At 38.9% G+C, this 25,022-nt stretch overlaps 1 protein-coding gene across 4 annotated transcripts in view; it reads left to right on the top strand.

Annotated features, from left to right (window-relative positions):
* PTK2 (protein tyrosine kinase 2) overlaps positions 1-25,022 on the top strand; it is a 233,548-nt gene that overhangs the window by 26,964 nt on the left and 181,562 nt on the right. For all 4 annotated transcript variants that reach the window (XM_075085912.1, XM_075085909.1, XM_075085911.1 and 1 more), the window contains exon 3: positions 15,334-15,360. The gene's annotated coding sequence lies outside the window, so the exon portion shown is untranslated. The remainder of the gene's footprint in view (positions 1-15,333; positions 15,361-25,022) is intronic.

Raw genomic sequence — 25,022 nt, 5'->3', positions numbered from 1 at the left:
TTCTAACTTGTTTTTGTTGTTTGGTTGGTGTGGTTTTTTTGTTCTTTGGGGGAGAGATGGCGGACTTGAGACTTTATATTCTTGAAGTTTATATTCTTTAACTTCTTAAAGTCCAACAAGATAGCATTTTTATTCAAATTTTTCAGGAAGATATGTTCTAGATGTAGGACAGGTCAGAAAGGTAAAACTTAGGTGTACTTCCATTCATGTTAGTGCTTTGGAAAGAGGCCTCAGGATGAGTTGTGGCAAGTCACTGCTGTCTGGCCAACCTCAAAACTGCGCTTCATGATTTTTGGAACAGCATCTAATCTGTAGACTTTGAATTTTAGGTTTTAAATTTTAGGGTTTAGGTAATTACCAAATCTGTTGACATTTTCTACTGTCTAAAGACAGATGTGAAGATGTCTTCATTAGAAAAGACTGTGTGTCAAAAACCTGAAGTCTTTCTTGGTCTTGCTTTTTCTGAGGTGACCTAAATCAGTTTTAGTATATTGTAATTGTACATCATCAGGATAAGCCTTTTTGTGTATGTTGTCTGTAAGAGGTAATTCGGACCAGATGATGCCCTTCTTACCTGCATAGAAACTCCCTTGAACAGAAAAACCATTAGAAGTCACCACCCCTGACATCACACTTTCCCGCTCTCTACGGTCATGTTATTAGCAGTACTGTCTGTCATTACCTTGATTTCCTAATTATTTAGACTTGTGCTGCATACCATCTCTGTTATCCCCTCCCACACCCTTTTTGCCATAAGCTGGTTCCTACCAATTCAGCACAGAGGCAGAAGCTTCAAAACACAGCTGAAAGGAGCTGCTGAGTTCAGTGTACGTGCGTGGTGCCCCTGAAACAGGTGCGCTTGGAGATTTGAACCATCCAGAGCACTATGATGCTTCTTGCCAACTGGTAGCAAGGAGGTGGAGTTGGAGCTTGGGGGTGAGCCAGAATGGCTGTCAGGAGGCAGGTAAGGGCAGGTCGAGTGAGTGCCGTGAAAAGTTCACTGGTGTACAAGTACACTGGGATGGAGGGGCCGCACTGGTGGTGGTTGTGTTTTCTGCTTGCTCAAGGGTGTTCGGAATACTCTGACAGTGTTGAGTATATGGGTGTTCGGGAAAGAATGCTTTATTATTATATTCAGAAAAGTGTCTCAATTTTTAATTTTTTAATTTGGTATTTCAAAAATGACGTATTTGAGTATTTTAGGATTTTTAAGAAGGTAAAATTGTGTTGGAAGTGTCTTGTGATCTTGGATATCCTGTTAAGCATGATGCTGTGCCACTCACGTCTTAGCCTTGCTTTTTAAATTCAGAAGCTTTCTGGCATTGCTTTCAGTTTTCCTTTGCACTGTAAAAATGAAGTGACCTTTACGGCTGCTGAGGCAAAAGTAAGTTTGAAAGCTTAAAACCATCCAATTAGGGTATGGGATTCATATGGTTAAATGGGACAGCAGGAGGAACAGAATTGCCTGGTTTACCTCAAATTCTTCTAGGGGATTTCTGTGGTTTTTCTCTGCTCTATAGAAATAAAGACACACTCCTTTAGGTTTCTTCCTGGCCACATGACTTTTGTCACTGCTCTGTGATTTAGGAATTGGGAGAAAGGAGATAAATGGACTTACTAAAATTGCGTTCATGTGGCAGCAGGGTTAACATCCCTGTCATTCAGGCTGAAAATAACTTTCGTTATTTGAGCTTCCTCTGGTTTGCTCTGAGCTTTCAGTATCCCATTATTAAGAACTTGCACATTTCTTATGTGGGGCTGCAGCAGAGAAATACAAAGTAGAAATTATTTCAGCATCAATGCTGTGACATGTTGTTAGCATATGCAGCCTGGAATTCCTGTGTACTGTCACAAATTCTTAATTTGCAGAATGACGAAATAAACATTAACTGTACCAGAGCTGACACTGGAATAAGTATGTGCTACAGTTCTTTAATCTGATCTCTTTCTGCATATCAGCAGATGATGTATGTGTTCAGAAGTTCCTGAAATACTGGCATCCTCGTGCAATAGCTGGATGATTTTGTGCCAGAATTACTTTAATATTTTTGAGGAAATTCAAGTTCACGTGCACTCTGAACCTGTTTAGATCTTGAAACAGCTTGCACTGAAAATTAGTCTCTTTGTAATCATTATTGGAAATTTGAATAAGGTTTTTAATTTGGACCTTAAGCCATTTTCTTCTTATAAGCTGGAACGCAAATTATTTTTTTGAGGGTTAGTTTTAAGACATCTTCACCAGCAATTTGAAAAGGGCAGATTGGGGAAAAGAGATCTTGATGAACTCAGTGTTGTTTCAGTATTTTGATTCATTTTTTTAATAAGCATTGCATATGTCTTGTGCATGTTGTGGGAGATAGAAGATATTGTTACAATGTATACTAAATAACTTGGTGTGCTAAGGGGTACCTGGTGCTACATTATGTCATAATTTCAAAATTAGATCATAGTGTAATTAAAAAATGTTCACCTTCTTAATGTTACTGCGTGAAACAGCAGTCAGTTCTGTTCTTCATAATCATTGTGACAACGTTTAATTCTTTCTTCTTACTCTTGTGGGATTCAGTGGCATCTGACTTTGTCTAAGTTGGCTCAGGAGCAGAGAAAGCTGGATGGCTTTTCTTCCCTTCTTCCATGCCCAATAAATGATCAGGAAAGGAAAAGCCTTGTGGTTTTTATTTATTTTTTTTAGAGAATAGTCCTCAAATAATTTATCCTTGTTTGAAATAACAAAAGAGGTGAGCTGCCATTGTGTTTTTAGGCATGCAGAATCGTGGGGTAGTGAATAAACTACAATATCAGTGAAGAATTTAAAAAGCTTACCAGTGTGTTTTCTTGGTTTAGGCTTTATTATTCTTGTTGCCATAATTTCCAACAGGTTATATTGTGGTATAAAACATGTAGGTTTTACTGCCTTCCAGCGCTCGCTGCTGCTGAGACAGAAGCACACATTTCTGTACGCTTCTTTGTGGTCTTGAACATTTATCTTTGTGCAGAAAATACTTGTTCAGAGTCAAACCTAGACAGGGCTGTACCAAATATGCTTATACAATTGGGACCTTTGTGGCCCTTTTATGTAGTCCTTTAAGACTAAACAGAATGATTTTCTTTATCTCTGCCAATGCATATTACAGCTAACTTGCTTGCTGGTAAGGAACCATTCTACATCAACAGTGTATGTATTCACCATTAGTGTTGTATTTTATAAATCAACAAGTAAGGTATAGTTGTACAAGTGTATACAATACGTGATCCCTCTGCATAAACAGAAAGCTGTTACTGGAATATTTTACTATGTAATTTTCAAGTGAAACAGCACTGTTTCTTAACATCAGGAGAAATAATAAATTTCAGACTTTTTTTAGTAGTGTAGATGCATTTTGTATTGGAAACTTTTTTTTTCTAGGAAGTCATATCTGGATACAAGACTATGGTAGACTTAAATTCCATTTAAAATAGACCTATCATACTCGGTAGTACTTAAATACTTATCAGTATAAGGTAAGTCAGAGTTCCTAAGGGACTTAGTGGTTTTTTGTTAAGCTAAGAAAGTAATGAGTGTGTTTTGTGAACAGCACTCCCATCAGGATTCCTTTCCCTGCTGCTGCCCTTAAAATTGGTCTGTTAATTATTTGCAAGGAAAATCGGTTTGACAGCCCTGAAGGCAGAATCGTTTGCTTCACAGTACAAATAGTGCTGTCGTGCTGTAGCCTTGGTGTTGCAGTGACGAGCTGCTTGTTGAAGAACCAGCTCCAGTTCCATTTGGATACCTCCAGCTCTGGGGCTGCCGGGCAGAGCTGACTAGTAGATGTCTCCTGTAATGTGTTAACTTATAGCTCCTGTATGGACCTCCAAATGTTCTTATACGGCAGCTTTCTGTCATTGTCTTCTGATATTTCTGTGGATAATGCATTAGCTTAAATAGAATCTTGATAAACATTGGGTAGGATTGTAAGGTGCTTTTATCTCTTCTGAGACAGCAGGGACCTGGACCCAGAACTCGTTCCGTTCTGACACATGCATTTATCCAACCTGATTTTGGGCAGGAACCTACACAGGACATGTAAAGTGTATAAAAATTGAGAATTGTCTTTGCTGTCCTTCTTTCTCCCTAATACCTGTAGAGTTTGTCATTATTGTATGAAATAATATTTTCTGAGATTTTACTTTAAAAATGGCATTTGTGGCTTGTGTAGGAGGCACAACTTGGGTTAGCAGCTGGGGAGGTAATTGCTGTGTTAACTAAAAAACCCACAGCTCTTAGACAGTATTGAGTCTACAGACTGTTGAATTTGTAGCATATCTAATGTTTATCTGCCACCTAAGATGTAATGAATCTTAAATCTTACTGCAAGTATTTCTGGTGGTCTTAATCTGTTTCATGCCAGAGGCAAAGAGAAATAATGCATTCAATTTTGTCAAATTAAGTTTTTACTGTGCATTAAATTGATTAAATAGAGCAGCAGATTAAGGCGAAAAATACTATCGTAAATTGCAATTCAGGACCGATAGAATCTTAATGATGCCAAGCTGAAGTTTTTCAGCAGGTTTGCGGATATGAGAACCCCTTAATCATATTTGCTTGACTTTGTGTGCTACTGTATTAGAAGCAATCTATGTGACTTGCTGACTTTGCTGATACGGGTAATGGCTGTGTTTGGAAGTCTCAGCAAACAGAATATGGAAGTTGCACGCGTGTTGTGTTCTGTCAAGTCAACTGGGTCTCCTGTTTGATCATGTTCTTGAAGAGCACAGATGTGCTGGGGGCTTTCCTTTTACACAAACGACACTGTCTTTTGAGAGTCGCTCTCCGATGGCTACATGACAGAACCAATTAGGAGAAGAAAGCCTGTCTCATGTTGTGTACTGAAATTCTTCTGTCTACAGTCTTGTTCCCCCATTCCCCCCCTTTTTCCTTTCATAATCTAGTTTTTGTCAGTCATCTCTCGGCTTCTTTGTCACTGTGTACGTGTGTGTTTTCTTTTGCTGTTTTTCCTGCCTGTGGTTCTTCCCCACCTCACTTGTCAGCTTTTTTGCTGTCTTAATTCGTCCTCCGTTTCTTTTCCATCTGGAAAACTATAAAAGGGGGCAGAAGCAGAGGAGAAGCTGGGGGAAAGATTTTTCTTTATTTCTGCTGGTGCATCTGCTTTGTGGGGGGCAGGGGGGAGGGAATGGACCTAACACAAATACTGCTATCCTGAAACAGAACAAGAAAAATTAGTTATGTCAGTTTAGATGAATGCATAATATATAGCTCTCTAACGACTCTTTTGCCCTTCACTGTTTTGTTGTTCTTATTTCTGTTGCCCTTAAATTCCTATTTGAGACTTTGAGGTCTGAAACCTCTGTGTCTTTTTGGCTTAAAAATAATTACGTATGCTTGCACAATAGAAATAACAATGTTTGTTTTTATCTCCTTGCTAATTCTCACTGCCCTGTCTGCTCTGTTCTTTGACAAATAATTCATCATGGTTCTTGAAACAACATTCCTTTGTGATCTAGGTTTTGGAAAGCTTTTTTTGACTTAAAAGAAAAAGGAAAAAAACCTCCACAACCCACCAGAATTACACATTGCAGCATGTTGTGCCTCCAAAGAGTGCAGTAGTTGGAAGCGTTCTAATCTGTGTCTCCTGTAGGACATGTAAGAGTTGCTGAAATGCCAAGGTTACATTAAAGGAGTTTTCTCTGTGCCTGTGGTGGTACATCTACTGGAAGTTTGTCTAGCACACTGAGCGTGCTGTCCTCAGTTTTCTGTTATTTCTTACATCATTAAGATCCAGAACTGTCATGTCTCGCTGGAGAACTGATTTCAGACTGTGGCTCTTGCTGCAAATGCCCCAAGCCATATGCTTGTGGAAGTGCCCATTTGCTGTAAAGGGATGTTATGCTTTGCTTTGAGAACAAGCCCTAACTGCAGAAAAATTTTTCTCCATCCATAGTATCACTGTTAGACTAAGAAAACACCACTAATCTTGTTAAAAATAGATTTTTCTCTTGTTTATTGGGGTAGATTTCGGTACGGCACAAAACTTCTGCAGCTGCTGTCAAGCTTGCTTTGAATGCCTTGCACTAATCCCAATGAGGTCAATAAAATGTTTTATTTTTTAGGCACTAAGTCTTTAAATGCATGCAAGTGTTAAATAGCAATGGCCCTTTTTTAAGTGAAGTACAATATATGTGCAAAGATTATAATCTTCTGTTAAACTTTTGACAAACTACTTTGTGTTCTTTACTGGAAAGCTGTCCCTTAAATTCTTCCTCCCTCCCTCCGTGCTGGTTACACTGATTATCTTCAGCCTTCTTTCACTCAACTTGAATGTTCTGTAACATCAAATGAAAAAACTTAAAGCACTAATTCTAGCTTCTGAAAAACTGCTGTAACAATGGAATCCATGTGTGGGCCATAACCATGGAAACGGCATAATTTTACAGTGGTGGAATATGAAGGGAATGACTCTCCCAACTTTCTAAGAATTTGTCTTAAAAAAAAATCCAACCCCCAAAAAACTTGCAAAATACAGTTTTCATATTAAAAAAAGAAACTGAAAGGTTTTTGTTACATTGTTAGCCTGTTATTCTTAATCTTTTTAACTAGTTATCCTTTTAAAAACAAAACCCCCTTTAAAAAAAAACCCCTCCCAGGAAAGCATTTTTCTCTTACATTGTGTTCTGGGATCTCCTTCTGAGCTATTTTTTAGTGTTTTGCCTGAGGTACTTTCTCCTGGCTCTCTCCTGTTCTTGATTGTATCCTTGGTGTTCATTTCTGTACCTGGAAAAATGTTTATATTTGGAAATGTCTACATGCTGTTGCTGAATTCCTGTCATACCTAGAGTGCAAACCAGCTTTCCTGTATGCAGTGCTAATTTGCGTTTGAGTACAGGATCTATAAAATTGTCACCTTTTGGAAACGTGGGTGACTTGTGGTGGCACACTGTGTGTCACAAGTCTGTCATGGAAAATGACAAGGGAAATGCAATGACAGCAAGTAGAGGCGAGACAATGGGCATTTTCTGGAGTGGGGGGGAAATTCTACTAAACCTATCACTTTTAAGAACAAGAACTCTAGTACGAATGAGGGAGTAGCTAGATGTGTGTAGAGTGCATGTCTCAGCTTTCCCTAAGCTTGCCTGAGGGCCTGAATTGTCAGGTTCATAAAATGTCACAGTATTTCCATCAGGATTACATGATCACAGGTCAGAGTGCTGGAGATATTCCTGCTAGATCTGAACCACTGCCAGCACACAGATGTCCCTCCTTAAACATCTGAAGCAGTTTTAAAGTTTCCTGGGCTTGTTCAGAGTTAAACACGTCTCCTTTTGCTATAAGACATTAAAGGATAAGAACATTCCTGTGATGTAGCTGCCATATTCTTAAAACCGCACTTCTGATTGAGTAGGTATTCTTATAGGTCATGTCTAAAGCCCATGACTGTCCTACATCTTCACAGAGCCATGACGGGGAGTTTAAGAACAGTAGAGACGCTGCTGGATGAGACCAGTGATCCTCCAGCCCAGCAGTGTGCCTTGGTGGCAGCAGAAGGTGGTGTTAGCATTTGCATGCCTGGCCCTGTGTTTTCTCAGCATCCCCGTTGTATCAGGGATGCCAGCTGGTACCTCCCTGACTAGTCTCTGTCATCTTTCCTTGTCAACCTGCTGTGAATCTGACAACTGACTTTGAATGTGCTGATGGTACCTGCCTGCACACCCTTCTCTAGCAGGAGCTTCAGGAAGCTCACTGCCAGCTGTGAAGAGAGGCACTCTAACCAGTTTAAGGCTGATTTCCAGTAGTTTCCTCAAATGCCTGCTACTACTCATACTGGCAGGATTTGGTGAACAGTACTGATTTTTTTTTCTCCCCCCGCCCCCCCCCCCCCCCCCCCCCCAGTTGTAAGCTGTGGTCATTCACTGTGAGCCTAATGTTCTCCCAGCTGAGGGGTCCCAGATTTTGTAGTCTGGCCTTCTGTGGCAGCTGCTCCATCCCTCGAACACTTCAGCTGTCCTGCTCTAGACATTCTCGAGCTGCTGAGTATGCCTTAACGTGCAGAGACCAGAACTGAACACAAGATATGGATGTGTTATTATTTTGTACAGTAACATGTTTGTATGTACCATGTTTTCAGTACCCTTCCTAACAATACACAATGTTTTATCGCCTTTTTTGGGTCAGCTACTGCGCTTTGAGCTGATGATTTCAGAGAAAACAGTGACTCAGCCTTCCTCCCATGGTTGGAACTGGAAAAAGTGCAAGTGTTAAGTGGTTAAGGAGGTATTGCTCAGAATATTTTTTCCCCTAGATGCATTACATCATGTCTATCTATGTTGAAGTGTATCTGCTGTCTTTTAGCAACTTCCTTCATATTGTGAAGTCCTTCTGGATTTTTTCCCCCATTGGCATGGCGTTTGTCTACCCATAAAAGCCTAATATCACCTGCAGACTTGGAAGATTTCACTCCCCCGTTTTGTGATACTGAATAAAACCAGTTTTTCGAGACCTTACTCCAGGCTCTTCTCTATCTATATCTCTCTTCCCTATAGGCAAAAGGTTTACATAGAACTTGTGTAGCTGTTGAAAATTAATTCTGTTATCTGAGTTGCTCAGATGCTGCATGTTCTGTAACGCAGTGTGTAATGAGACTGAGCCCACCTGCGCTGAGTAATGATTGAGTAATTTCTTTTGCTCTTCTAAACCTCTTTGAATGTAGCTTCCACCAAGACTTCTTCATTTGATATCGTACTCTTCAGTGTGCCTGCTCTAAAATTTGGCTACTGGGGGCTTGATAGCTTTTTGGACATGCTCAATGATGTGGTGTAAATGAAGTTAAAGTTTCCAGGTGCATGCTCTTTTAGTTCAGGGCAGAACTGAACTTAGTTCAGCTGAGAGGAAGGAAAGGACGTGTGGATTACTCCTAGCATCTTAATCAGAATTCGGCTTTTTTTCTTCAATTTCAAAAACTGGTATTTAAGAACTAAGAGTGCTTTAGGAGGAGTTTCTCTTGGTGGGAGAGGGGAAATTGTGACTGGAAACTGCGGAAAGACTTTTTTGTACGTGCTATAAGCTAAGGAGACTAAACACTGCTTTTGATTTTAAATCACTGTGGATGGGAAGCAGAAGGCAGGTGTGAACAGAAGATTGAGGGCAGTGAGAAGAATGCAGCAGTTAGTTAACTACTGATTTGTCAATTTGCTGTCAGTTATGGAAGCAAATATAACCTGAACTTATTGCTGAGGTACAGGATGAGTTAGCTGACGCTGACACTTATATTGCTATAATAACATTATGCTCATGCATGTTTAAAGCTATTTGAGGTATGTCAGATAAGGCGGTAATCGCATTGTAAACGTGCCTTGTATATATGTAAATGTGCCTTGTATATATTTTGTCAAACATATAAATCTGGGGGGTTGGGGGAGTGTTTAGTGTCCTGTGCAGTACTTCAGTTGGTCATCTGGTTTTCCTTGCCTTAATTTTGTGCTTCTTTTGTGTTGCAGAGGCAGCAGTTCACATTAAAACTAATAATGGGTTAAACAGAACTTCTCAAAAAATAGAACATTGTCTGCACACGTTTCCCGAGGAGGGTCTTGTAGCGGTTCATTCTTGGCTGTTTGCTAGTTAACCTTTTCAACAGACATAAATGAAAGCATTAAATCATTACTGCTGATACTTGCAGTTGGAGCAAAGATTTAAACAAAGATGATAAAGGACTACAGTGCAACATGGGTCTCCTACAAGATGGGGTTGTAAACAAAAGGTGTGTGGTTTTTGGACACTGAATTTCTTCTGATCTGGCCAAAGCACAAAAAAACACCAGCAAGTTTTGTGGATGGAGGTGCCTGTCCTATAATGATCCCATCCCATCCTCAATCTCTTGCGACAGTAACAGATGAAAATTTACAGTTAATGGGGAATATTCAGCTGCTGCTGCGCCGAAGGCAAATGCGGTAAGTATGTCAATAAGGGAAAAAACTTTGTTTAAGTAACAAAGTGGTATTTTTAGCGCTGTTATAATTGACTTACAAATATTGTGTCAGGTATCGGTGGCTGCAGATTGGGGAAGCTACGAAAAGCAAAAATAGTTTGAGCATCCAAAGACACGTAAGGGTGATCAATGGTTTAGGGAAAATGGGCCGTTACAGTGAGCCACTTCTGCCTCTCATTCTACAGAACTAATATCGGAAAGATTTGAGTCACCCTTCAAAATTGCCCTAAAATTGTCTTAATGGGAAATGATATAATAAAGGGCTGTTAATTTACAGCTCTGCAGACTGCTAAATTAGAAGCAGGTTAGGTTTAGGTTAGAAATAAAGGATGCACTTTTAATGATAAAGGAAAAAAAATATATATGTGGAACAATATAACTTGTGGTTTATGTAATCTTATAATCATATTAAACTCTTAAACAGCTTTTTCTTAGCGGGTGTGCTGTCAGAATGAATCCATTGTATCTCCAAGGTCTTTGCCCAATAGATTAGATGGTCATGGATAAATCCGTGAGTTTCTCAACAAATGTAATTTTAGAAAGCAGTGTTTTTGAAAGGTGCCTTGTGTTCTCTGCTTAATAATTTGCTTTTTAAAAAATAATTTAAAATTTTGACATGGACGATGAGATCTCAACTTGATTAAAGATTAGAGGAACATAATTTTGTTCTGCCTTTTTAGCGGAAAAGCTGCCTTTTTAGCCAGTCAGAGAATAGGAAGGGAGACTTCCAGGCTGTTGAATCCAAACTCAGAGACAACATCCTTCAGCATCAGTCACACAAAGGCTAAAAGCTGAATACGTGCCTGTATTCCTAACTGATTTTGGTACTGGTAGATAAATTAGAAAATTGCATCTTCTGTTGTGCCTGTGATACTTGTCATTCAGTTGGAAGGTTTGTTGTTGAACGACATGTGCTACTCTGCTTCCTGGAGACTGTGGTCTGTGGTTCCTCGTGTGCTGTGAGCCTTTTCACTGGGATAAGAGACCGGATCGTGAGCCGAGTGTCTGAATTCATTTCAAGGGAATACTGTTAGGTTAGAGTCAGTTCCTGCTACAGGAGAACAGGATTAAGTTTCTTGTGGTCCGCTGCCTACCACAGCTCTGGAAAGAGATCAGTGCTGCAGATGGGATGAGAGTCTGAGCCTCTGTAGTTGTCCATGGAGCCGTATTCTCATTTTACCTTGAGGTAGGAAGATGAAGCTCATAAAATATTCCTGTTTTTGATGATTAGATGTATTCTTGGAAAGAAGATGGTAAAGTCATGGCTCCATTTCCAAGAAAACACTTGAGGAAACTGCAATGCAAAGTGCATAGTTTCATAAAAACAAACACAGCATTAGAGAGATCTGCTAGCAAAGCATCCATAAATCACAGAAAAAAAACCTATTTGTGTTGGGATCCACAAAGCTATTTGAGGACTATACTGCCCCGAACCGTCTCAATGGATATAGAAGCAATAGTAGTATCCTTTCTTTAAAATATGTTCTTTTTTTGTTGTTGTTCCTCAGGGAATTCATGTAGGTAACTGATTGACTTGGCAAGTTTTTTTTTGGCTAAGGAACTTTCTTATTTTGTGGCACCTCTGATGTTGTTTCAACTTCTTTCCTGTTACTGTCATCTGTATACGGTATTACAGAAACCTTGGTTGGAAAGGACCTCTTGAGGCCATCTGCTCCATCCTTCCAATATCTATTTGGGATAAAACCAGTTTTCCTTGAGAACTGGTCAACCTTTACAAAGTATGTAAAAGTTTGTAAAGAATATGGTCCAAAAATGATTTTTCTTTCTGCCTATTTGAACTGACAGTTTTCTCCCTGCCTAGTAGCATGGTAAGACATGTAAGAATATAAACGCTGAACATGACACATCTCTTGAAAGTATCAGTAGGAGAAGTGGTGTGTGAAATCTGATTTATTTTTAATTTCACTTTGAAGAACTATTTTGGAGCAGATAGGAAATGTTAAGGTTGGTTCATGTTGTACAGCTGTAAATGTTGTTTGTGTGACAGCCTTCACATGTGTTCAGGAAACTAGTTATAGGAGAAAGGTCAGTCCAGATCTGTCGCATGAGGGAATCCGTAGCAACAGGACAGCTACCCCAAATGCTCATAAGTCTCTCCTTAAGTCACAAACCAGATTAGGAGCCTAGCTTTTGGTGTTTTCTCTTCAAATCTCAGTATTGAATCACTTTCCTGAATAAAGATCTGAATGTTATGAAGTGCTTCAAAAAATGGGAAGGCTTTGCACAGTGAAAAAGGCACATTTGTAAATGAAACCTGAATTAAGTAGCTACCTAAGTGTTAGTTTAATTCTCAGTGAATGAAGTTTTTAAAATGTTGCCAGAATCCCCTAATCTTTTTTCAGTGTTAGATGTTAAATGAAAAACAGTATTTGGAGAATAAAGCTAAGACGTTTCAAGCCAGGGAAGATTTGAGAGCACTGAAGAGACAGGGTAAATCTGAGGGTAAGAAATACCATCAAAGTTCCTGATGTGACTCTGCAGCTAATAAAAATACATGAAGGTGATGAACGCTTACTTGCTGTTGTGGTGTCTGGATACACAAACACACACAGAAGAGTGGATTTGATACTTTCATCTTTGCAATCGTGACAGTTTGCCTTATTTATGCTGTTATGAATTGATATTTCTGTAGTGGCTGGTGCTTGCCAGAATTAAGATGCATTAGCCTATAGAGGACCTTGTGCTTAATGGAAATCTTTGAAAAATATGATACAAGTAACTTGCTAAGTGCGTTTACACAATTTTGAGTAGACTGATATGACCTTCAGGGTTCAATTTCTTTTGTCCTACTTGTTTTTAAATCTAGTGTGTGTCAATTAATCGTAGAAAACAGCCTCTCTTACACTAAATTGTATTAGAAGAATGTGTACTTGCAGGAAGCTGTTTGGTATAATTGTCCCAGAGGTGTAGCATCTCTTCAGTTAATGCACTTACGGAACTAATTTGCGGTGGAACATGGAAGGAAGAAATCATTACAGGGTTTGACTTCAATATAGTAACAGTGCTGATCTCGTAGGCAGCCTGTTTGCTTAGGCCCCGGTGGGGTAATGGGATCTATGTGAATACCAGTGCCTGTATGGGGAGAGATCACAGCCGAAACAGTGGCTCGGGTGTTGGGGACAGAAGCTAGAATACAATCAGGTCTGTCTTCAGTTAAAAATGTGTGTGTCTTAGCCGCAGAGCTTTCCCTGGAGGCGTTTGAAATTGCGTGGCTAAATTCCTGGAATATAAATTAATGTTTTCTCCCGATCTATGTGTATACAATAATGTATTTTTCTTGTGGTGATGTTTACTGTTATTTTCTTGAAATCTGTTGTGTAGTCACGCTTAACCAACTAGTCTGCTTCAGGGGTAATAAATGCTGTGATAAAACTTGCCCAGTACATCAAGAATTAGAAGAACATTTTAATGCAGCTTGTAATTTTTTGTAGTGACTTAAGCTCCATTTACACTTAAAGAACACTGAAAATTTAAGAGATTAGTTTCCATCACTGTAGAAAGGTTAAAATCAAATGTAGTATTTTCTGCTCTGTGATTTTATTTTAGTGTTTGTTTTTTTTAACTCAAGCGGCTACAGTTGTTTGTATTGTATACCCTAGTGACAAGCAGGAATTCTTCTGCAACTTCATAAAAAAGTGTGCAAGAACTATCAAACACCTGTAAATAAACAAAAAGTTGCAACATTTCTCTTTATTTAACTTTCCAAGTTAATTGTCACTGCAAAGTACTTTTCTGCCGGAAGAAAGCTCCATTCCCTATGCGCTGATTTGGATTCTGTGCAGAAGCTGTTGCAGGAGGAGACTTGAGGCTTTTCCTTCCTGCAGTTTATGCAGCTTCTTCCTGTCTGTTTTTTGCCTTTCTTATGTAAGAAGCTGGTTTGTTGGTGGTGTTTTTTTTTTTTTTTAATAAAAAGTACCTTAACTTTTTAAAATCCATATGCTCTCCCAGAACAAAGCATGCAGTGTTTTCTCTGCTGGGGTGTCCTATTACTATTTTCATTTTGCATTTTAAGTGTGTCTTAAATTTATTCTGCAGTTTCATTGTCTCCTCGGAGAGTACCACCGTTCAGTTTTGAAAGTTTTAGCAGGCTGCCTTTAAATATCAGGTGTAACTCTCTTTGGTAGTCAAGTTTTATCATGTTTTGCGGCCACAAACATGGATTATAAATGAAAGCAAGCATGATGTTAAAACTCTCTTGATGAGAGCAGGGCTAATAAATGTATTAAGCCTTGTTATTTCTTCTAATAGGTGGCAAAGTAGTGGCCATCTGCCCGCATAATCTATGCATCTGTTCCAGTTGCTACACCTATGGTTAAAGTTCAGTTTCCATGTGGATTTTGTACCCAATCCAACAATTTTATTACTCAACCAAGTAACTGCAGAATTTTTTTCTTAGGCTCAGTTCAGTTTCTTACTAATTTCTTCTACTAGTTCCCCTTTCTCATCTCCCCATACTTGTATTTGTTTCAGCTTTCGTTAGCCCCTTGATGTGCCCCCATGATGTGTCCCCAGTTGTCGTCCTTACAGACTTTGAGTAATTCTTGCTTTCTAGTTCTGGTCTCTGTTCCGAACTCTGATCAGCACCTCCAGTCCCAGTTACGATCGTGTGTGCTCAGGTGACAAGTCGGTGTATGAAAAGCAGGCAGAAGGAATATAATGAGTTATAGTTTATTTAATTGCCTATTCAGGAAAATTTAATGTATATGCATTTACACTCATCTTCCTTTAGGGTATAATTTTTAATATGATCTATTTAGGCTCTGAGGCAGTGGTTCTTGTAAAGTTTATTGCGGCTCAAGACAGCCTTGGCATTTACTATAAAAAATGTTCAGCAAACGTGCCTCGAGCCTCAGGACAAAAATCAGTCTCCTTTCTTTTAATATTATTTCTTGTGTTCCATACTTACCCATTCGTAAGCTTGGCTACCGTTTCTCTAAAGGTTTAAAAATAAAGAAAAACATACAATAATGTGCTTTTCATATGCAAAGACTAACTGACATTTTCAGCTTTGAAATTCCGTAGGTGATGATGGTGAAATCCGTACGCAACACTTAATTTGCACGTAGTGACCTGTATTCTGCTGTAGTAATGACACTCATTGCCTAGCAGTATAATCTTTGTCCTTCAGTTAGGTGGGTAAAATGTAATCTTGTTAATGAACAGGGTGAGACAAGGAAGATGCTTGCGATTTGCATGTGGCATGCCTAGCAGCTAGTAAATTGCTTCAAATAGTGTTTTATTAAACAAGTACAGCCTTGCAGAAAAATGATTAGGCCAATGCAATTTTCAAGCTATTTTTCTTTCTCTTTCTGAATGTATTCCTTTATCGTTACAGATATTTCAAGACCTTCCTTGCCAGCAGGTAAGTTCTCTTTCATTTATATCTTGATGTGGCAGCAGGCAGCTTTTAAGGGCTTGCTTGCAAGATTGTCATGCTTTTATATAATCAGAATATTGGTTCTTATTGGCACTGTCATGGTACTTAATCATGTGGGGATCTGAGGTCAAAAACCCTGTTGAGGTACAGGTTTTTTTGTTTTACATTTAAGAGTATTTTGACAAGGGGAGGAGGTAACTGAGATACAAGTATATGCAGTTGTTATATGTGTGTGAAAAGGTTAATGCTTGAAACGACTCAGCGCAGCTGTCAGAAGAACAGATTAGCAGCAGCCACAAATAGTGTTAGTAGTGAATCAGAGGGACAATGTGCAAGGAAATGCGGATGGGTGGTTTATGGGTGGAAGGAATCTCCCCAGATGCTAGTGGGGAAAGTGATGGACAGGGTCACTTGCCTGAGGGGTCACAGGTGACTTGTGCCAGAGCTGGAAATACCTCTCTGCTCTCTTGGACCCTGTGTCTCCTGTCGGTGGTGTTTAGAGATTAAAAAAACCCCTAAACCCTAAACCAAAAGCAGCAAAAAACCCAAACTCCAAAAGACCTGATTTTTTAAAAAATAGCATTTTTTAGTTCATTGTTTGATACATTTGGTCTTTAACCAAGTATTAAGCTTTATAAATTCACTTGTGTTGTGGGCTCAAGTTGTGCTGTAGAGCTCAGAATGACTGTCTTCTGTTCCCCAGCTTTTTGTCCATCTATTCACCTTTGTAATGTGAATTCCAGAGTCATAACCATAGTGTGCTTTTACTCCTGGTTGAGCAAGTTTGGGTTTACATGTTTGTTGTCAGGCCTGCTGCCTTTGTCCTCGCTGTGTGGGGGTGATTTTGCTTATGTTTCGTTCTTTTATTTCTTCTTACTGAGATATGTTTCATGTCTGTCCACAAAATATCTTTTCACAAATGAGTATCTGAAGTATAATGGTACTTAGTCAATATGAATCTGCTCCAGAGGTGGTTGCTCTTTGTTTGAATCAGATGGCAATTTCAGTTAAAAGTGTGGTAGTTGGTATGTTGTCTTTCCGCAAGTGGCTGTTCTGGAAAAATACAATGTTTGCTTGAAGCAGTGAAAAGAACTCTAAATGTGGAAAAACTTGGTGGTATTTTTTCTTTAAGGAAGGCATCTTAAAAATGATTTTGAGTGCTGAGAGTGGTTGTCAGGAAGGCAAATACTGTGGAGAATATTGGAAAAATTAAATGTCTGGTCTTTAGTCAGGCTGATGGGAAGATAAGGGGTGTTGTGGTTTTTCTGCAGCTCCTAAAAGAAGTGTGTGTGGTGAAACTTCTTCAGAGTTTCCATTTGGGACTTGAAGAGTTTGTCTGATACTGTGAATCTGAGTCACAATGAGATTATTCTTTTTAATCTGGGTATGTGGCGAGGGTGTCCTAATTGTATTTTTCAGCTGTGTTATTGAAGCATTGATAGAGGGTAAAAATTTGGCCAGGATTTTGAAATGGTAACCTTTTTACATGGTAAGGCAAGAGGCCTTTATAGAGGGTAGAAAATCTATATATCACAGGTTGCCTATATAGCAGGAATTTGAGCATATTCACTGATAAGCTAACTAAGGAAATATGTTTTTAAAACATGCTTAAAGTACTGTCAAAAGAGAGGGGTGTGTCAAGTGGAGTCCCACAGAGGTCTGACTTGTCCTGTGGTATTACAGTATTTTCATTAATGACCATGATGACAGGCTTTATGTGCCTATTCAATCTGCCAGTAACACCAATATGAAAAGAGTTATGGGTACATTGGATTATGGGATTAAAATTCGGAAGAAATTTGATTAACTGGAGAAATGGCCAGGGTAGGAGATATATTACATTTGAATAAAGATGAGGTTCTGCATTCAGATGGGAAGTCTTAATCATCAGAACTTGCATTTGCAATAAGTAGTATTTTCTTATTTTAAGTTTTGAAAAACTTCTGATCTTTCTTCTGGTGCCACTTTTAGCAATAAACAATAGATGTCACTAGAAGTGCACTCACTTTTGCCACCTGGTTTTAGTACTCTAAATTTGCGTAATATGGTGGGGGGTTTTGCAGTTGGGAGGAGACTACTTAAAATGGTCTTTATTACAGTGTCTTGTTTGAGGTTATATTGCATGTATACCACTGACTATAGCAAATTTACCAAGGTCATCCAGGACATTGCCTTTTCACTTTGATTTCACAGCAAAATCTTAATGTGAAGAAGGATTATTTGTGCGCTGTTGGACCCATTAGTTGATTAGGTTGTTAGTTAAATCATTACTCAGGAAAGTTATCCTACATTAATCTGTATCACTGCTTTGAAGTCTAGGGGTAACTTGGTTTTTCACTACCTTGTAATTGAGGCCATGGATATAAGCATAGAGAATTTTTGGAATGTGAAGCAGTAGGGACTTGGAGGGCAACTTGCTAAAATATTATAATTTCAAAGCCGAATAGAGAACACAGTATTTCTCTCTATACGTGAAGTTATCTTGGAACACCAGTGTGTTCACAGTATGCCTGGAGGAGTGAAGACTAATTTCCTTTGGTAGATGCAGTTAAACTTTGTCTGTTGGCACTGTTGGGATTAAAAACAATCCCTCCTGGATTTTGTTGCTTGCTGAATTTAAAACAGGTATGGCATCTGTGTGGTGCAGGTGACTTTTCTTTAGACTTGGTCCTCTGGTCTTAATCCTGTAGTACAAATAAGTATTCGTTATCACAATCAAGAAATAGCGAGCAAGCAAAAAGCTATACCAAACAACTATACCAGGTAGCTAGAAGAGAATAAAGAGAAATAAGAAATGAGCATGTAGTGGATTTTTGGTTAAGAATGGAATGAAACATTCCCCCAGAATGGAATCTTAGGCATGGACACTTGTTCCTGATGACTCTGTCCTTCAGAGACCATCTGGTGAGTCCAGTAAAATCTTGCTGTCCTAGCATAAGGTATCAAAAAATTGATAGGAAACCAGCATCCTTTGAGTATCTTAAGCCAGATACGCACTACATTTTAAGTCCGTCTGATGTTTGTGTGCATTTTTTTGACATGCAATGTAAAACTTAGGTAAGCACCAGCCACACACAGTCATTGTTACCTTGAAATATTAGATGGCTTTGGAACTAGTTTAAAAAGTTGTTACACAATTTCAGCTTGGCCTAAAGAAGCTGTTCTTTCTGAATTTAAAAACATGTCCCTATTCAGTCTTTTGTTAGGGTGTATGGCCTTGCTTCTTACATAAGGCCTGCTAGTGATCCATGTAATTAAACCAGATTAATCTATTGGTACCTTCCACAAAAGCACACTGCCTCAAAACAACCTGCTGCTGCTTTTTTCTCTTACCTCCCGGATACGAGGTGGGGTGTTTAATGCTGTGATGTGTAATTAGATCTTCCTTATCCTAGATCTACACCTGGCTGTGTGATGAACTTAAATATAGCAACTTGAAATGCAACATAGCTTTTCAGACTAGAATTAATAGAAAGTATCCACCCCATTGGGTTTCTTTAATGATGTTAAAAAATGGAGAATTAAAAATCAGTTGAGAAATTGCAGTAGGAAGAGCTGACAGAATTGAGGATATGCAGAATTCTTAAAATAAACGTTCACATATATTACGAGGGTAATAACTTCTGCAGTGATTGTTCATGTAGCTGAGAACAAACTCAATAACATGAGCAGAGAACTACTGTTGTTAGAGTTTCTGCTTAAAGGTGGGGAAGTAACCAACTGTGTAGTCAAAAGTAAAAAAAGTACAAAATAGTGGCTTTTTGATTTGTCACTTCAATTTTAAATAAGTATGTACATGTTGCACTAAGATTGGAAACAGTTCCTCACATGTCAGAATGCATGATATGGTGCTTAAGGGATTACACAAGGGAACCTGCACTGTCTTTTTCACTTAAAAGTAGTATTTTCAGTAATCCTTTTGAAAATCACGATTTCTTTTTTGTAGGAATCTTTGCGAATTTTGTTAAGAATTCTGATTTTATCCAACAGTAAACTTAATGCTCACATATTTGTGATGGTTTCAGTTGTAAATTTTTTATTTGCACTTAAATTAGGAAGTCCTTTTACAAATGAATGAGGATGGAACTGAAAACTTTACAGTTTATGAAATGGTAGTGCTGTGAAGCTAAAATAGCTGTCTACATGCCTCTTATGGCTCAGAAGATGTGAGAAGGCTTTACTACTTTTGATGAAAATATGCCTTATAATTTTAAATCTTTTCACTATCTGCGAGGTATGTGCTATTTCTAGACTTAAATACTGTATCACAAAACTTGTGTTACTACTGGATGAGATTATTGCTGACCAAGCTTAAATGTCACTTTGAGGAAGTTTCCCTTGCTAATTCTGTGCTAAAACTTTCTATTTTAAAATTTTATTGAGTAGGTTTAACAATCTAACCATCTGTACCTCATAAAATGCATTTTCCCATTGTCCTATACATCTGATACTTGGAAAAGCAATATATTTATCCTTTGTGAGCTATTGCTGTTAAGTATCGGGGTGTGTGTGCGTGTGTGTTGGGTTTTTTTGCATTGAACACTTTGGGGATGTGGGGAGATGACAGCTAAGGTCTTGACATTAGATCTATCTATTTGCAAGCCTTTCTAGTGAAAATTTCTATGCTTATTTTGGCTGCACTTTTGGCACTGCCTTCTTCCCTGCACTCCCATCCATATTTTACAGCTGATGTCCACACAGTTCAATAGCAACAGCATGGTTTGGTAAGAAGAAGGTAACATTTTTATCAGTGAACTTTGTGGTAGTGTTGAGGTGATGAGACCTATTAAACACCTCACTAAAATTTAGATAACTTAAAATTTTTGTCTTTTTCCTTTAGAAATTGGTGTTCTTATTAATCTTTCGCTTGTAGTGGCTGGCCTTCACCTGGACTTCAAGCTGCTGATCACAACCCTTTGAGCCTGACAGTCCAGACAGTTTCCAGGTCATTTCACTGTCCATTTATTTAGTCCATACTTAATCAGTTTGTCTATTAGGATATTGTCATGGGAGACAGTGTTGAAAGCCTTGCTGAAGTGAAGGGAAACAAAGTCCACCAAGCTAGTACTTTCACCATAGAAGTCTGTCAGGTAGGTCAGGAATAAATCCCCTTCATATATCCAGGCTGACTATTTCTGATTACCTTTTCGTCCTCATATGTTTAGAAATGGCTTCCAGGGTTATTTGCTCCATCTTTTCAGGAATGGAGATAAGGCTAATGAGCCTGTAGTTGTCTAGGCCCTCCCTCCTTGCCCTTCTTTAAGACAGGAGTTCCATTTGCATTCTTCCAGCTGTCAGGAGCCTCCCCCGTTTGCCATGACAGCCTGTAAAATGGTTTATAGTTAAGAAGCTTGCCCTGGCTGCAGACCATTGTTTTTGTGGGAGTGTGTATAGGGATAGAGGAAAAAGAGGGAGATGGGGTAGAAGGAAAGAAGTTTCAATACAGAGTCTCAAAAGTAGGATTAAAAAAAATCAGGAGTATTGGGAATGATGTGGCACCCATAAGAACTGCTTTAGTCTGTTTTGATGCTCAAAGAAGGTGAAATTTGATATATTTATCACTTCATGGGGCTATGACATGATTGCATGAGGAAGTAAGGAGTAGGAGTTGAGGACATGAAAAGTCTTTCAAGTCCTATGTCTTATGCTCTTATAAATGTTGACAAGCTGGGTTAATAGTCTGTGAGTTTAAAACAAACAAATAAACAAAAAAGGCAATTCAGCACATTCCTCTGCTGTTTCCTGTTTGTAGTTCTGGCACCCAAGGTTTTGGGGACATACACACTGCTGTGAGGACTGTTTGTGCTTATTCCTATGCAGTCACCTTGAAGTGGAAGTGTTCCACTAGTCAAGGGTGCATCATATACAAATTGTATTACTTAAATATGTAGTATGTAACATTTTTTCATCTTTGTTCTAATTCATTGCTATTTTAGGTTAATTTGGAATTTATCTGCTTCCTTAGAAATTAATATTGTAAATGATGTATTCAGAATAGGAATTTTGCAGTTCGGAGGGATAAGGATACTTTTCCTAGGGAAAATTGTTCAGCTTATTTTTTCAAGTGACAGAAGGTGGTGTGGGTGAGAACCAGTGCTGCTCCGCTCCAGATAACTTGAAATAGCCTGATTTCAGTTATGTAGTTCAGCTTTGAATTAAGTAATCTGCACATTTTCTCCATTCTTTTAGATAGTGTACTTGATTTTATTCCTAGTTTGGAAAGTTTGTTTTAGACATGCTAAGATTGCATATATTCTCTCATTGAGGATGATGGACAAGAAATTTGAGCTTCAGTGTCATACGGGCACCTGTTGACACTCCTCAGCCAGGTTTTCCAGGAAGGGGTTTGTACTCTTCCATTTGAGAGGTGGGGAATTTATACCTCGCATAGTTAGGGGTGCAGGGAAGGGGGGTCGTCCAACACTTTATTTTAAACATACTAAGAGTTGGCATTCTTTTTCTTCTGGACAGGGGGGGAAGGCAAGGTTTTGGCAGAGCTTCTGGACAAAATATAAAAGAAGAAAACCCTGGAAATTGTTTGGGGGGAAGAAACCTCATAGGGCAGAAGCTATTGAATTTTATGGATTTTGATCAGTAGTAATATCAGAGGAATTTTAGGAAGACTTAGAACTCTGTACTACCTGCTGTCAAAAAATAACCTGTAGTAATGCTTTGCTTAGAACAGGATGCTTACTTGCTATGAGGAAAGGTTTACCTGTTTTGGAGTTGAAGGAACACAGACTGAAAATGGTTATTTGTGGGTTCTGTGCCATTAAATTTTTTCTTCCCTTCTGTTGAAACAAAAGGGGTGTCTAGGAACTGGCAGCTCAAGTTAAACTGAGGCAGTCTATAAATGCTCTTCTATGACTGAAGTGAAGAAGGTTCATTCCAGTGGCTGGCAGTTGGCAGGAAAAGCCGAAAGGGCATCGATGAGGGTTATTCAAGTAGTGTAGTTGATCTAGATCTAAAGTATAATGTTGTTTGGACTCCACCACGGTTATAGAAATGTGACATTTCTCATGTTTCTGCAGGAGAAACTAATTCTTGGCCTTGGGGAGTAGCTGTATGATGAATGCTGTTGCACTTCTCAAAGTGGAGGTTGCTGCTGGCTTGCAGCAGAGTGGTGGAGTGGATGCACTCATTTCAGCGGGTACGTTTGTAAAGAGCTGAGCGAGTGTCCCTGTTCTAGCCCAATATAGCAAACCCTGCTGGAATGAGTCATCCTTTTTAGCCAGGCCTGTTGTGACAGGACTTGGGGGAATGGTTTTAAACTAAAGGAGGGTAGATTTAGACTAGATCTAAGGAAGAAATTCTTTACAATGAGAGTGATGAAACACTGGCACAGGTTGCCCAGAGAGGTGGTAGATGCCCCATCCCTGGAAACAATCAAGGTCAGGTTGGACGGGGCTCTGAGCAACCTGATCTAGGTGAAGATGTCCCAGCTCACTGCAGGGAGGCTGGGCTAGATGACCTCTGAAGGTCCCTTCCCACCTAAACCATTCTATGATCCTGATAGTAGCAGAGTATGCAAAACCTGCTGTCTGTTTAGGTCACTGTTTGCACACAATAAGTATAAATTTCCAGTGCTGTAGTTGCGCATCAGCGGGAGAGGGTTGTTTTTACATTGTAAGACTGTGGCTGTACTTGCTTTAAGCGTGCACCTGCTGAGTTACCCAGGGACATTGTGTGGTTGCAAATTTTAGAAGAACTTCTGGAAGGGTATTTGGAAGTTCCTAATCGCTTATCAGGATATTTTTTTTTTAGTGGCGGTTTTTTTTAGTTTATAAAAGTTTTTGTGACAGGCAAGGTAAGGGGGGGGTATCTGCTAAGAGGACTGGAGAATGCATCTATCTTCTCTTACAGGAGAAAAGAAAAAAATCCAAGAGCAGAGCTAGCCTCGCAAATGGAGGACAGTGAGCTATAATCGGGGCATCAGGATGTTGTGAATGAGAGATTCTGTTGCTGCTTTGCAACACCAAACCGTCAGTGGCAGTCACTGAAAGTATCTTGTTCTGGTGCAGAATTACTTAAGGAAAACACAAAACTTTGAAGTAGTGAATAATTACGGTACAAAAATATGTTCTTTACCTTGTCCTGTGAGCAATATCCTGCTTATGCCCATGATGCATTCTGTGTTTGACTGCTCCACAGAAAGTACAGTTTCTCCTAATTTCTGTAACTCCTTCAACTCTTGCCGTTCTTTCAACGTAGATGCATGGTACACTTCACAGCTTTCTGGGCAAGCTTCTGTTAAATTCACACACCACATTGGTCTCCTATTCAGTTAAATTTGCATCCCATAGTGTAGTGTCCTCAGTGTGGAAGCAACCTACATGGAGCAATAACTGACTGAGCCTTGACGAGTTTTTCAAGATTTTTACCCCTTTTTGTTGTTGGTGGTGTGTTTTTTGTTTTTGTTTCTCCCTGTTGATAAAACACAAAAGGTATTGGAGAGAAAGGCTTTCCCCATCCCTCCGTTTTGTCAAGAAGTTAATAATTCTACAGTAGGTTTTGATGAGACTTGAAGCTTTTTTGGATGAGTGCCTTGGAGGTGCTTGCAGTAGTGTCCGAGTATGTTAGTACCTAAGGTTTTCATAGCAACTATGAAGTAAAGGAAGGGTGGGGATGACAGTGTTACTGAAAGAAAGATTCTGAAAATCAAGTTGGGTCTTGTGTAGCTGGTTTATATAAAATGTTAGTTGTTAGAGTGTGTTTTTTGTTCTGAGACCTGGGTTGGGAGTGGCTTGGGATCTTCTCCCAAAATACACATGAACTTGTTTGAAGTAGAACGTCACAGGCCACAGTGAACCAAGAGAAAAAACATTGCATGGCTGAACTTTTAACAACTTTAAGTTATGCCTAAAATGACCCTAAATAAAAGATATGAGCTTTCTTTTACTCTAGTTTTTACATCCTTGACAGCTCTTAATGTCAAGGATGAGCTCCGCTAGTTTGCTTGTGTAGTTGGCTAATAACTTCATATTTGTGCAGGTTTTCTTTGCTCAGCAGATGACTAGAAAAAGGAAGTATTAAGGAAAATTGTAGATATTGTACCTAACTCTCTATTTTTTTAATTTTCAGAAGGTGAGGAATATATTTAAGAAAATACCCAAACAGCTTATATCTGTTTCCTCCAGGCCTTTCCCCCGTTGGTTGATAGCTGGGGATCAATAATTTGTACATGAAAAACTGCAGAAGTTTTGTCAGACATACGGAAGGGTCAAACTTAAAAAAAAAAGAAAACAGTCTGTTCTTGTAGCAGGCACGTTTTTTCAGAATTTTATTTTAATGAGGGGCCAGAATAACAGAAATGGTGTGTTTAAACGCCTGTGCTTCCATTTGTGGGCTGGAATTACCCTTGAGTTGGACGTGAAACCTTTTAAAAAATTCTGATGAAATTGTTTAACTCTGCCACAAAGATGTGTGTGAGATTGTCTTCATTTACTAATTATTCCTTTAAAAAGATCTTTAAAGTTTCTAGTTAGTCTCCATTCAGATTACTTGCTGGAATAGTTTCACATGGTTTTATTTTTATTGTTAGGTTTTTTCACAGCAATGTGAGAAAACTCTTTCTGTGAAAGTCTTAATATGGAGAAATACTGGATTAATAGGCTTTATGTTGTGATTCAGATTTATCTGCTTTTCAA

The sequence above is a fragment of the Phalacrocorax aristotelis genome, chromosome 2 (genome assembly GCF_949628215.1).
Source record: "Phalacrocorax aristotelis chromosome 2, bGulAri2.1, whole genome shotgun sequence".
In the NCBI taxonomy this organism is placed as follows: Eukaryota; Metazoa; Chordata; class Aves; order Suliformes; family Phalacrocoracidae; genus Phalacrocorax; species Phalacrocorax aristotelis.
Note: the sequence above shows the minus strand (reverse complement) of the source record. Positions and strands in the feature narration are given on the sequence as shown.